Source organism: Bos indicus, chromosome 2 (assembly GCF_029378745.1).
Source record: "Bos indicus isolate NIAB-ARS_2022 breed Sahiwal x Tharparkar chromosome 2, NIAB-ARS_B.indTharparkar_mat_pri_1.0, whole genome shotgun sequence".
Classification (NCBI taxonomy): domain Eukaryota; kingdom Metazoa; phylum Chordata; class Mammalia; order Artiodactyla; family Bovidae; genus Bos; species Bos indicus.
Window position 1 is genome coordinate 12,957,420 of NC_091761.1, and position 15,162 is coordinate 12,972,581.

At 40.2% G+C, this 15,162-nt stretch overlaps 1 long non-coding RNA gene and 1 pseudogene across 1 annotated transcript in view; both read right to left on the minus strand.

Annotated features, from left to right (window-relative positions):
- The window catches only part of LOC139186896 (uncharacterized), a 480,041-nt gene that overhangs the window by 338,366 nt on the left and 126,513 nt on the right, over positions 1-15,162 (minus strand). The window lies entirely within an intron of this gene.
- Positions 1,939-3,296, minus strand: LOC139186894 (small ribosomal subunit protein eS27-like; annotated as a pseudogene).

Consider the following 15,162-nt stretch of genomic DNA (forward strand, 5'->3'; position numbering starts at 1 on the left):
TGCCAGGTGACACCCGCACATTGTGAATTGCATTATAGGAAGGCAACTCTGTACTTAGGGAACTCAAATCTTTTATAATGTGCAGTAAGCATGTCTGTTCATTTGCTCCAGAAGGCAACATTTTATTTTACTGAACAGTCAGTACAGCTGACCTGTGCTCTGGAGGGAGACATTATCTCTATTTCCAAAGCTATAAACAAACCTTTTCTTTGCTCCAGAGTGAGACACTATCTTCCTGTTCATTGAACAACCCACCTTGAAAAAGTCTAAAACAAATATAGTGAGTGCTTCTGTTATCAAGACATACAAAGATTCACAGCTATTTAACCCTCAACAATAACTAACTTTCTATAGGCAACTACTCCATCAAATTAGCTGGGATTAGCTTCCTGTATTAGCTTCATAAATCATATCCTCAATCCATTTTGCAAACAAAGGCTTCTTTCAAGAAAAAAGTTTTAAATAACTCTTCTTTAATAAATACATACATACATACATTCTAAAAGCACAAAAACATCTGTTCAAAATCCCTTACCATGTAGAGGCATTTACTTTCCTCTACTTCTCTCTAAAAAAGTGATTTCTTGTGTTTAATAACATAAGTGAGATCCAAATGGCTACTCTACGAAATGAGGTCCAAAAATTAGCTTTGTATGAACAAAATTTTTCTTTCTTTCATCAAACATTTTGTATAATTTAATAATTATCAAAATAATTTCTTTGTTTCTAAAATACTGGTCCCTTCCCTCTGTTCTAATTTCAATTCCATACACAGATTCTTTGTGAAAACCTATCTGGATATTGCTGGAATATTGAGAACATAATTTCATAAATAGAACATCTAAACTTGGGAACAAATGGTTATCCAGCTGCACACTGTTTTGAACAGAGTATTTAGGGGTCTTTGATGAAAAAATGTTTGCTGGATTTGTTCTGCAAAACTTGTCACTCATCCATATCCTACTAAGTTCTTACAGTAAGAATTTTAGATATCTTTTCAATTCAAACCAATATGCTTAATTTTTTAATATAAATTTATTTATTTTAATTGGAGGTTAATTACTTTACAATATTGTATTGGTTTTGCCATACATCAACATGAATCCGGCACAGGTGTACACGTGTTCCCCATCCTGAACCCCCCTCCCTCCTAAATAATTGTATGTGTTCCACAAGCTTTAGAAAGATGTATTCATAATCACTATTCCATTTGAACTGAACAGTTACCCGTGTATTTAAAGCCTCACACATAAAGAGTGTTCCTGATCTAAAAATTACTTTTAAACAACTATTCTCTTATTAATAAGTATTTGTAAGTTAGAGAAAGTACTTTTACCAGGTGACTAATCATTAACCTACTTTCCAGTTCCTCTCCTAGAGGTTAGTCATCTTCCATGAAAAATTAAATGGTGTAGCATCACTCAATAATAGGAACTTTTCTTGCAAGACAAACTGCAATTTGAAAAAATGTTGGGAGATTCCTCAAACATCATTCTTCTGCTGAATTGAATGACTCTAGTTGCACAAACTCATTATAAAGTAAAATTTAATAGATTATAAAATTTTATATCTGAATAATAAAATTGATCACATTCAGTAAAACTTTATTTATGGCAGAGTTTTGCAACTGGGAATCCAAGATAAGTTCTGGTTGATCAGTCTTTCACCAGGGATGTAAGGCATAATAGATTCCATGTGGGGATCTCCTAAACTTTGCAGGAGCTTTGTAGGTCAATATATAACTCATTCAATACTCTTACGTTTTCAGTAATCTCTCCTTTTGGAATGCAGTTAGACAATTTTAAAAACATAAACTTGCATTAATTTTTACTAGTTTTTAGGTAAGTAGTTTTAACACATCACAGGCTCATTTTCTATTGATATAAACTGTTTTTAATGCTTCAAAGACAAAAGTATGAAGTTTTATTGAGGACAAAGGTATATACAAATCAGAATGCTCCCTAGAAATAACACTTGAGTGAAAAAGGACAAGTGACCCCTGGATTGAAGAGGTCATTGGTTCAGGATAGAGGGATTAAAGGTAGAACTTGAATCACCATTGACTATTACAAACTTCAAGGGAAGGATGTCACCTGGAGTTAAACTGCACAGGAAAGATAACAGGTATTTTACAGTGGCAGAGAATTTAAATATTCATTTGTAAGCTGAAAAGAAACAAGATGCTCAGGAATTATAGTTTATTTCTTTATAGAGATAAAAAGCTGAAAAGAGGTAGAGGAGCCAAGTTTAGTTCACCTCTTTTTCTCTGGTAAGAAGCAAAAGAATTTCCTAGAGGGTTGAGTTTTGAGTGCTTCAGGTAGATACTCTCAGGAGCACACAAATTTTTAAATGCAATGTTTGTCCTAGATTTATTCAACAAAGTATCTTCTTTTATTCTGCCAATGTATAGATCAATGTGAAGACTCGGGTGTCCTTCAGAAGTTTGTAGGTTGTTACTAGATTCTCCTTTTTACTCTGTATTGGCATCAACAGCTTTCCTCTTATTAATGAGTCCTTATATTCAGCATCAGGGACTTCAGACTTGGAAACTGCCTTTATTTTATTTCAAATTGGCCCAAATGACTCAAGTCCACTCTTCTGGTTGCCCTGAATATGTGAGGTAAGAACTCCCTAGTAGTAAAATAAGACAGTGAACAGGATGTATCCAAAATATGTTTATTGGGATGGTTTCCCATTCATCTTGATGCCCCATCTGAAGGAGCATCCTTCTGTAAGCCTTACTTTTCCTCCTATAGTCTGGCAGAGGACAGTAGAGCAGCCAACACAAAAACACTCTTTGTACCTGGCTAAAGACAGTGGTGATTTCATAGCCTCCTGGTCATTTCAGATCCATGAAATAGGAATTTGGGCTCAGCACCTGGCAGCACTTCTTGTGTTTCCTCTTCTCTTCTGGAGAGGGATGAAGCAGATCCTTTGTGAGAGGCATATTCTCGTGGGGAAGTTGTCACTGCCAGAAAGCTTGGTATTAATTTTTAAAATGTTGTATTTCAATTAACATGTACAATATGTTGATGTGATGCACTTATATATTGCAGCTTGATTGCCACTGTAGTGTTAACATCTCTATTATATCACATAATTATCTTTTTTTTTTAAGCAGGCATGTATTTTTATTTTATTTTTAAACTTTACATAATTGTATTAGTTTTGCCAAATATCAATTTGTGGTGAAAATGTTTAAGATTTAGTCTCTTAGCAACGTTGAACTACAGAACACAGTATTGTAGATGATAAATACTATACTGTGCATTAGATCATCAGGACATAGCAATTGGTTTCAGGCTTGCACCCTTAAACAACATCTCCCCAGTTCCCCCACCTCCCAGACCTTGTAACCACCATTATACTGCTTCAACAAGTTCAGCTCTGGAGACACAGGCAACAAACTAAGATACCTATGCTGAGCTTACATTGTTGTGAGGAATTAGGTCAAGAAGGGATGAAAAATAAATTTAAAAATTAAATTACTGGCATTCCTTGAAGATATTGTAGGTTCAGTCTTTAGACTACCAAAATAAATGAAAATCATCAAATCAAATTGCATAATTTTTTTGTTTCCCAGTGCATATAAAAGTGAAAAAGTTGGCTTAAAGCTCAACATTCAGAAAACTAAGGTCATGGCATCCGGTCCCATCACTTCATGGCAAATAGATGGAGAAACAGTGGAAACAGTGGCTGACTTTACTTTTCTCAGCTCCAAAATCACTGCAGATGGTGATTGCAGCCATGAAATTAAAAGACACTTACTCTTTGGAAGGAAAGTTATGACCAACCTAGACAGCATATTGAAAAGCAGAGACATTACTTTGTCAACAAAGGTCCATCTAGTCAAAGCTATGGTTTTTCCAGTGGTCATGTATGGACATGAGAGTTGGACTATAAAGAAAGCTGCTGCTGCTGCTGCTGCTAAGTCGCTTCAGTCATGTCGGACTCTGTGCGATCCCATAGATGGAAGCCAATCACGTTCCGCCATCCCTGGGATTCTCCAGGCAAGAACACTGGAGTGGGTTGCCATTTCCTTCTCCAATGCATGAAAGTGAAAAGTGAAAGGGAAGTTGCTCAGTCGTGTCCGACTCTTAGCGACCCCATGGACTACAGCCTACCAGACTCCTCCATCCATGGGATTTTTCAGGCAAGAGTACTGGAGTTGGGTGCCATTGCCTTCTCCGAAAGAAAGCTCAGTGCCCAAGAATTAATGCTTTTCAACTATGGTGTTAGAGAAGACTTTTGAGAGTCCCCTGGACTGCAAGAAGGTCCAACCAGTCCATCCTAGAGGAGATTAGTCCTGGGTGTTCATTGGAAGGGCTGCTGCTGAACCTTAAACTCCAATACTTTGGCCACCTAATGCGAAGAACTGACTAACTGGAAAAGACCCTGATGCTGGGAAAGACTGAGGGCAGGAGGAGAATGGGACGACACAGGATGAGATGGTTGGATGGCATTATGGACTCAGTGGACATGGGTTTGGTGAACTCTGGGAGTTGGTGATGGACAGGGAGGCCTGGCATGCTGCAGTTCATGAGGTCGCAAAGAGTCAGACACGACTGAGCGACTGAACTGTATATAAAAGCTGTGTTTACACTCTACTGTAGCATATTTAAACATGCAAAGAATTATGTCTGAAAAACAATGTACATACTTTAAATATTACTACAAAATGCTAGCCATCATCTGAGACTTCAGTAAGTAATTGTAATAACAAAGATTATTGATCATAGATCACCATAACAAATACAATAATGAAAAAATTTAAAATATTAAGAGAATTACCAAAATGTGATACAGAGACATGAAGTAATCAAATACTCCTGGGAAACATACAGTGCCAAGAGACACTCAAAGTAGGGTTGTCACAACCTTCAATTTGTTTTTTGGTTTTTTTTAAAGGCAATATCTGCAAAGTGAAATAAAATGAGGTATGCCTGTAGTCTGTTAGATGTTAACAGTCATGAGAAAGAGGGAAAATTGAATAATGGCAGATAAGAAACAATAGAACAAAATAAGGCAAGGTGGTGTTGGGGTTGGTGAACCTCTTAGAGTAGTCAATAAAGAATTGGTATAGTTTTCATTGAGAAGAACTATATAGAGATTCTTAAGACATTTCTAAATATTGAATACTAGGATTTACCTTCTTAACTTTCACATATAACATCAGTCAGTCAGTTAAGTTGCTCAGTCATGTCCAACTCTTTGCGACCCCATGGACAGCAGCATGCCAGGCTTCCCCTGTCCATCACCAACTCCCAGAGTTTACTCAAACTCATGTCCATTGAGTCCATGATGCCATCCAACCACCTCATCCTCTGTTGTCCCCTTCTACTCCAGCCTTCAATCTTTCCCAGTATCAGGATCTTTTCAAATGAGTCAGTTGTTCATATCAGGTGGCTAAAGTATTAGAGTTTCAGCTTCAGTTTCAGTCCTTCCAATGAATATTCAGGACTGACTTCATTTAGGATAGACTGGTTGGATCGCCTTGCAGTCCAAGGGACTCTCAAGAGTCTTCTCCGACACCACAGTTCAAAAGCATCAATTCTTAGGCACTCAGCTTTCTTTATAGTCCAACTCTCAAGTCCGTACATAACTACTGGAAAAACCATTGCTTTGACCAGATGGACTTTTGTTGGCAAAGTATTGTCTCTGCTTTTTAATATGCTGTTTAGGTTAATCATAACTTTCCTGCCAAGGAGTAAACGTCTTTTAATTTCATGGCTGCAGTCACCATCTGCAGTGATTTTGGAGGCCCCCCAAAAATAAAGTCTGCCACTGTTTCCACTGTTTCCCCTCTATTTGCCATGAAGTGAAGAGACTGGATGCCATGATCTTAGTTTTCTGAATGCTGAGTTTTAAGCCAAACTTTTTACTCTCCTCTTTCACTTTCATCAAGAGGCTCTTTCATTCTTCTTCACCTTCTGCCATGAGGGTGGTGTCATCTGCATATCTGAGGTTATTGATACTTCTGTTGGAAATCTTGATTCCAGCTTGTGCTTCATCCAGCCCAGCATTTCTCATGATATATAACATACATGTGTGCTAAGTCACTTCAGTCCTGTTTGACTCTATGACCCTATGGACTTTGCCCACCAGGCTCCTCTGTCCATGACATTATCCAGGCAAGAATACTGGTTTTGGGGCTGGGCAGTCCTAAGATGGTGGAGGAATAGGATGGGGAGACCACTTTCTCCCCCACAAATTCATTGAAAGAACATTTGAAAGCTGAGCAAATTCCACAAAATAACTTCTGAATGCTGGCAGAGGACATCAGGCACCCAGAAAGGCAGCCCATTGTCTTCTAAAGGAGGTAGGACAAAATATAAAAGATAAAAAGAGATAAAAGAGTTAGGGACAGAGACCCATCCCAGGAAGGGAGTCTTAAATGAGGAGAAGTTTCCAAACACCAGGAAACCCTCTCACCAGTAGGTCTGTTGGGGAGTTTTGGAATCTCAGACAGCAACATTACTGGGAGGAAAAATAAATAAATAAATAAATAAAACCACAGATTGCATGCCTAACAGCAATTCCCAGCAGAGAAGTAGCCCAGATGCTTGCATCCACCACCAGCAAGCAGGGGCTGAACAGGGAGGCACCAGCTGCATTGCTTAGGGTAAGGACCAGGCCTGAATGCCCTAAGGGCAATCTGAGGGAGCTAATGTGAGATAGCAATCCTAACTGTGGGATAGCCAGAGAGAGAAAAGAGAGAGAGAGGGAGAGAACTATCCTGCAAAAAGTCCTAACCTAAGGCACTGCCAGCCTGCTCACAGAACAAAGGACTAAGCGAATAACAGAAGAGAGCTAGCTGGCTGTGAACTGGCCCGTCCCCACCCCCCCACCCCCCCCACCCCCCCACTGGAGGCAGGGAGGAAGGTGGAGGGCAGCCAGAGCCAGAAAGGGGCAATCTCAGCCCCAGAGACGGCACCTCTACCAAACTGCAAGCAGGCTGCCAGTTGTTAACCAAGACTTCTTGGGACTCTGGACAGTTGACATCCACCAGGAGGGTCACAACCAGAGATCAGCTCCCCAGAAGGGACACGCGGCACACCTGAGATGGGCACGCATGCTGCCACCCAGGAAACTGAGTGGCTGGGACAAGGAGGTGATAAGACGCACCCCCCACCTAGGGAGCGTGCGCTTGCAAAGCACCTGGTTGCCTGAGCTGCTCGGACCTGGGAAGGGGACAAAATGCTGGCCCAACAGAGTCTGTGCCTTTGTGGATGCCCGAGAACCTGAACCTGAGCGGGTTAGACCTGGGAAGGGCACACAACCAGGGCCAGCTTTAGACAGTTCCCCTGTACAGCAACCTAGATACTTGAGCAGTGTAGACTGGGAAAGCACAAACTCTGTGACAGGGGACAAACCCAGTGTGGCCGAGACAATGCAAGCACTCCCCACACATACCAGTGATATTTGTTTGCAGTGCTCCACCCTTCCCACAGCACGACTGAACAAGTGAGCCTAAATAAGTGACCACCGTCGCCCCCTTGTGTCAGGGTGGAAATCAGACACTGAAGAGACCTGCTAACAGAAGCAACTAAAATAAACAGAGGGAACCACTTTGGAAGTGACAGGTGCAACAGATTAAAACCCTGTAGTTAGCACCAACTACATTGGAAGGGGCCTACAGATCTTGAGAAGTACAAGCTGGACAAGAATCTATCTGAAACTGAACTAACCCCAAACTGCCCACAGCAGCTCCACAGAAATTCCTAGATATATTTTCACTATTTTTATTTTTTTTATTTTTTTTAATTCTTAAGTCCTATATTACTCCTTTAATTTTCATTTTTATAATCTACTCAGTTCAGTTCAGTCACTCAGTCGTGTCTGACTCTTTGCAACCCCATGAAACGCAGCACACCAGGCTGCCCTGTCCATCACCAACTCCCGGAGTTCACTCAGACTCACGTCCATCGAGTCAGTGATGCCATCCAGCCATTTCATCCTCTGTCGTCCCCTTCTCCTCCTGCCCCCAATCCCTCCCAGCATCAGAGTCTTTTCCAATGAGTCAACTCTTCACATGAGGTGGCCAAAGTACTGGAGTTTCGGCTTTAGCATCATTCCTTCCAAAGAAATCCCAGGGCTGATCTCCTTCAGAATGGACTGGTTGGATCTCCTTGCAGTCCAAGGGACTCTCAAGAGTCTTCTCCAACACCACAGTTCAAAAGCATCAATTCTTCAGTGCTCAGCTTTCTTCACAGTCCAACTCTCACATTCATACATGACAACTGAAAAAACCATAACCTTAACTAGATGGACCTTTGCTGGCAAAGTAATGTCTCTGCTTTTGAATATGCCATCTAGGTTGGTCATAACTTTCCTTCCAAGGAGTAAACCTCTTTAATTCAATGGCTGCAGTCACCATCTGTAGTGATTTTGGAGCCCAGAAAAATAAAGTCTGACACTGTTTCCACTGTTTCCCCATCTATTTCCCATGAAGTGATGGGACCAGATGCCATGATCTTCGTTTTCTGAATGTTGAGCTTTAAGCCAACTTTTTCACTCTCCTCTCTTCAAGAGGCTTTTGAGTTCCTCTTCACTTTCTGCCATAAGGGTGGTGTCATCTGCATATCTGAGGTTATTGATATTTCTCCCGGCAATCTTGAATCCAGCTTATGCTTCTTCCAGCCCAGCATTTCACATGATATACTCTGCATATAAGTTAAATAAGCAGGGTGACAATATACAGCTTGACGTACTCCTTTTCCTACTTGGAACCAGTCTGTTTTTCCATGTCCAGTTCTAACTGTTGCTTCTTGACCTGCATACAGGTTTCTGAAGAGGTAGATCAGGTGGTCTGGTATTCCCATCTCTTGAAGAATTTTCCACCATTTATTGTGATCCACACAGTCAAAGGCTTTGACATAGTCAATAAAGTGGAAATAGATGTTTTTCTGTAACTCTCTTGCTTTTTCTATGATCCAGCGGATGTTGGCAATTTGATCTCTGCTTCCCCTGCCTTTTCTAAAACCAGCTTGAACATCTGGAAGTTCACGGTTCACATATTGCTGAAGCCTGGCTTGGAGAATTTTGAGCATTACTTCACTAGCGTGTGAGATGAGTGCAATTGTGCAGTAGTTTGAGCATTCTTTGGCATTGCCTTTCTTTGGGATTAGGATGAAAACTGACCTTTTCCAGTCCTGTGGCCACTGCTGAGTTTTCCAAATTTGCTGGCATATTGAGTGCAGCACTTCCACAGCATCATCTTTCAGGATTTGAAATAGCTCAACTAGAATTCCTTCACCTCCACTAACTTTGTTCGTAGTGATGCTTTCTAAGGCCCACTTCACATTCCAGGATGTCTGGCTCTAGGTGAGTGATCATACCATCATGATTATCTTGGTCATGAAGATCTTTTTTGTACAGTTTTTCTATGTATTCTTGCCACCTCTTCTTAATATCTTCTGCTTCTGTTAGGTCCATACCATTTCTGTCCTTTATCGAGCCCATCTTTGCATGACATGTTCCCTTGGTGGCCAAGAGGAACTACCCCACATCCAAGATCAGGGGCGGTAGCTGGGAAGAGCTATCCCACGTCCAAGGCCAGGGGTGGTGGCTGGGAGGAGCAACCTCACATCCAAGGAGCTGTGGCTATGTGGGCACAGGAGGGCCTGGAGGAGCTATTCTACATCCAAGGTCAGGAGGGGCGGTGGTGAGGAGATACCCCTTGTCCAAGGTAAGGAGGAGCAGCTGTGCTTCGCTGGAGCAGCCGTGAAGAGATACCCCACGTCCAAGGTAAGGGAAACCCAAGTAAGATGGTAGGTGTTGCAAGAGGGCATCAGAGGGCAGACACACTGAAACCATACTCACAGAAAACTAGTCAATCTAATCACACTAGGACCACAGCCTTGTCTAACTTAATGAAACTAAGCCATGCCCTGTGGGGCCACCCAAGACAGGCGGGTCATGGTAGAGAGGTCTGACAGAATGTGGTCCACTAGAGAAGGGAATGGCAAACCACTTCAGTATTCTTTCCATGAGAACCCCATGAATAGTATGAAAAGGCAAAATGATATGGTACTGAAAGAGGAACTCCCCAAGTCAGTAGGTGCCCAATATTCTACTGGAGATCAGTGGAGAAATAACTCCAGAAAGAATGAAGGGATGGAGCCAAAGCAAAAACAATACCCAGTTGTGGATGTGACTGGTGATAGAAGCAAGGTCCAATGCTGTAAAGAGCAATATTGCATAGGAACCTGGAATGTAAGGTCCATGAATCAAGGCAAATTGGAAGTGGTCAAACAAGAGATGGCAAAAGTGAACATCGACATTCTAGGAATCAGTGAACTAAAATTGACTGGAATGGGTCAATTTAACTCAGATGATGATTATATCTACTACTGCAGGCAGGAATCCCTCAGAAGAAATGGAGTAGCCATCATGGTCAAAAAGAGTCTGAAATGTAGTACTTGGATGCAATCTCAAAAACGACAGAATGATCTCTGTTCATTTCCAAGGCAAACCATTCAATATCACAGTAATCCAAGTCTATGCCCCAACCAGTAACGCTGAAGAAGCTGAAGTTGAACGGCTCTATGAAGACCTACCAGACCTTTTAGAACTAACACCCAAAAAAGATGTTCTTTTCATTATAGGGGACTGGAATGCAAAAGTAGGAAGTCAAGAAACACCTGGAGTAACAGGCAAATTTTGCCTTGGAATACAGAATGAAGCAGAGCAAAGACTAATAGAGTTTTGCCAAGAGAAAACACTGGTCATAGCAAACACCCTCTTCCAACAACACAAGAGAAGACATTACACATGGACATCACCAGATGGTCAACACCGAAATCAGATTTGATTATATTCTTTGCAGCCAAAGATGGAGAAGCTCTATACAGTCAACAAAAACAAGACCAGGAGCTGACTGTGGCTCAGATCATGAACTCCTTATTGCCTAATTCAGACTTAAATTGAAGAAAGTAGGGAAAACCACTAGACCATTCAGGTATGACCTAAATCAAATCCCTTATAACCTATTATTACCTTGCAAAAAAAAAAAAAGACCCTATTTTTAAATCAAACTTCATATATATATTTTTAATTTTTGTGATTTTTTTTTTATTACTGTATTTTTGAGAGTCTAATCTATACACCAGATGTTTAATTTTTGGTTTTTTGGTATTTGTTATCAATTTTGTACCTTTAAGAATCTAATATTCAGTACCCATTTTTAATTAGGAGTGTGATTACTGGCTTGATTACTCTCTCCCCCTTTTGACTCTCCTTTTTCTCCCCCAGGTCACCTGTATCTCCTCCCTCCTCCTTCTCTTCTCTACCCAACTCTGTGAATCTCTTTGTGTGTTCCAGGCTGTGGAGAACACTTAGGGAACTGATTACTGGCTAGATCTGTCTGTCTACTTTTGATTCCCCCTTTTCTCCTCCTGGTCACCTCTATCTCCTTCCTCCCTCTACTCTTCTCTATGTAACTCTGTGAACCTCTCTGAGGGATCCAGGCTGTAGAAGAGCATATAGGGAATTGATTACTGGCTAGACTGCTGTCTCCACTTTTGATTCCCCCTCTTCTCCTCCTGGTCACCTCTATCTCTCTCCTCCCTCTTCTCTTCTTTGTGTAACTCTGTGAATCTCTCTGGATGTCCCTCACTGTGGAAAATCTTTTCATCATTAACCTAGACGTTTTATCTTCGGTGCTGTATGGATGGAGAAGTCTTGAGGCTACTGTAAGAAAAATACTGAAAACCAGAGGCAGGCGGCTTTCTGAGAACACCAGAAAACTCCTTACTCCTTACATTAATCAATAAAAGCTCATCCAAAAACCTCCATCAGATCAGATCAGATCAGATCAGTCACTCAGTCGTGTCCGACTCTTTACAACCCCATGAATCGCAGCACACCAGGCCTCCCTGTCCATCACCAACTCCAAGAGTTCACTGAGACTCACATCCATCGAGTCAGTGATGCCACCCAGCCATCTCATCCTCTGTTGTCCCCTTCTCCTCCAAGGGACTCTCAAGAGTCTTCTCCAACACCACAGTTCAAAAGCATCAATTCTTCTGCGCTCAGCCTTCTTCACAGTCCAACTCTCACATCCATACATGACCACAGGAAAAACCATAGCCTTGACTAGACTGAAATCAAGCACCACCTAAAAGCAAACAAGTCCCAGAGCAAGACATACCATGCACATTCTCCAGCAACGCAGACCAGAGCTTCAATATACAGACTGTCCAAAGTCACACCAAACCCACAGCTATCTCAAAACTCACTGCTGGACAATGCATTGCACTCCAGAGAGAAGAAATCCAGCTCCACCCACCATAACACTGACACAAGCTTCCCTAACCAGGAAACCTTGACAAGCCACCCATCCAACACCACCCACAGCGAGGAACCTCCACCATAAAGAGAAACCACAAACTGCCAAAATACAGAAAGGACACCCCAAACATAGCAATCAAAACAAGATGAAAAGGTATAGAAATACTCAGCAGGAAAAGGAACATGATACATGCCCACTAAACCAAACAAAAGAGGGAGAGATAGGGAGTCTACCTGAAAAAGAATTCCAAATAATGATAGAAAAAAAAAAAAAAATGATCCAAAATCTTGAAAATAAAATGGAGTTAAGATAAATAGGCTGGAGACAAGGATTGAGAAGATGCAAGAAAGATTTAACAATCTACAAGAAATTTTTAAAAAAGAGTAAATCATTAATGAATAATGCAATAAATGAGATCAAAAACACTCTGGAGGCAACAAATAGTAGAATAACAGAAGCAGAAGATAGGATAAGTGAGGTAGAAGATAGAATGGTAGAAATAAATAAAGCAGAGAGGAAAAAAGAAAAAAGAATTAAAAGAAATGAGGACAACCTCAGAGACCTCTGGGACAATGTTAAATGCCCCAACATTCGAATTATAGGAGTCCCAGAAGAAGAAGACAAAAGGAAAGGCCATGAGAAAATACTTGAGGAGATAATAGTTGAAAACTTCCCTAAAATGGGGAAGGAAATAATCACCCAAGTCCAAGAAACCCAGAGAGTCCCAAACAGGATAAAACCAAGGAAAAACACCCCAAGACACATATTAATCAAATTAACAAAGATCAAACACAAAGAACAAATATTAAAAGCAGCAAGGGAAAAGAACAAATAACACACAAGGGATTCCCATAAGGATAACAGCTGATCTTTCAATAGAAACTCTTCCGGCCAGGAGGGAATAGCAGGACATACTTAAAGTGATGAAAGAGAAAAACTTACAACTCAGATTACTGTACCCAGCAAGGATCTCATTCAAATATGAAGGAGAAATCAAAAGCTTTACAGACAACAAAAGTGAGAGAATTCAGCACCACCAAACCAGCTCTTCAACAAATGCTAAAGGGTCTTCTCTAGACAGGAAACACAGAAAGGGTGTATAAACTCAAACCCAAAACAACAAAGTAAATGGCAACGGGATCATACTTATCAATAATTGCCTTAAATGTAAATGGGTTGAATGTCCCAACCGAAAGACAAAGACTGGCTAAATGGATGCAAAAACAAGACCCATATATATACTTTCTACAAGAGACCCACCTCAAAACAAGGGACACATACAGACTGAAAGTGAAGGGCTGGGAAAAGATATTCCATGCAGATAGAGACCAAAAGAAAGTAGAAGTAGCAATACTCATATCAGATAAAATAGACTTTAAAATAAAGGCTGTGAAAAGAGACAAAGAAGGACACTACATAATGATAAAAGGATCAATCCAAGAAGATATAACAATTATAAATATATATGCACCCAACATAGGAGCACCACAATATGTAAGACAAATACCAACAAGTATGAAAGGGGAAATTAACAATAACACAATAATAGTGGGAGACTTTAATACCCCACTCACACCTATGGATAGATCAACTAGACAGAAAATTAACAAAGAAACACAAACTTTAAATGATACAATGGACCAGTGAGACCTAATTGGTATCTATAGGACGTTTCACCCCAAAACAATGAATTTCACCTTTCTCTCAAGTGCACACGGACCCTTCTCCAGGATAGATCACATCCTAGAACATAAATCTAGCCTTGGTAAATTTAAAAAAAAAAAAAAAAATGAAACCATCCCAAGCATCTTTTCCGACCACAATGCAGTAAGATTAGATCTCAATTACCAGAGAAAAACTATTAAAAATTCCAGCATATGGAGGCTGAACAACACATTGCTGAATAACCAACAAATCACAGAAGAAATCAAAAAGGAAATCAAAATATGCATAGAAACAAATGAAAATGAAAACACAACAACCCAAAACCTGTGGAACACTGTGAAAGCAGTGCTAAGGGGAAGGTTCATAGCAATACAGACATACCTCAAGAAAAAAGTCAAATAAATAACCTAACTCTACACGTGAAGTAACTAGAAAAGGAAGAAATGAAGAACCCCAGGGTTAGTAGAAGGAAAGAAATCTTAAAAATTAGGGCAGAAATAAATGCAAAAGAAACTAAAGAGACCATAGCAAAAATCAACAAAGCTAAAGCTGGTTCTTTGAGAAGATAAATAAAATTGACAAACTATTAGCCATATTCATCAAGAAAAAACGGGAAAGAATCAAATCAACAAAATTTGAAATGAAAATGTAGAAATCACAACAGACAACATAGAAATACAATGGATCATAAGAGACTACTATCAGCAACCATATGCCAATAAAATGGACAACTTGGAAGAAATTGAAAAATTCGCAGAAAAGTATAACTTTCCAAAACTGACCAGAAAGAAATAGAAATCTTAACAGACCCATCACAAGCACAGAAATCGAAACTCTAATCAAAGATCCTCCAACAAACATAAGCCCAGGACCAGACAGCTTAACAAGTGAATTCTACCAAAAATTTAGAGAAGAGCTAACACCTATCCTACTCAAACTCCTCCAGAAAATTGCAGAGGAAGGTAAACTACAAACTCATTCTATGAGGCCACCATCACCCTAATACCAAAACCAGACAAAGATGCCACCAAAAAAGAAAACTTCAGGTTAATATCACTGATGAACATAGATGCAAAAATCCTTAACAAAATTCTAGCATTAAGAATCCAACAACATATTTAAAAAGATCATACATCATGACCAAGGGGGCTTTATCTCAGGGATGCAAGGATTCTTCAATATCTGCAAATCAATCAATGTAATAC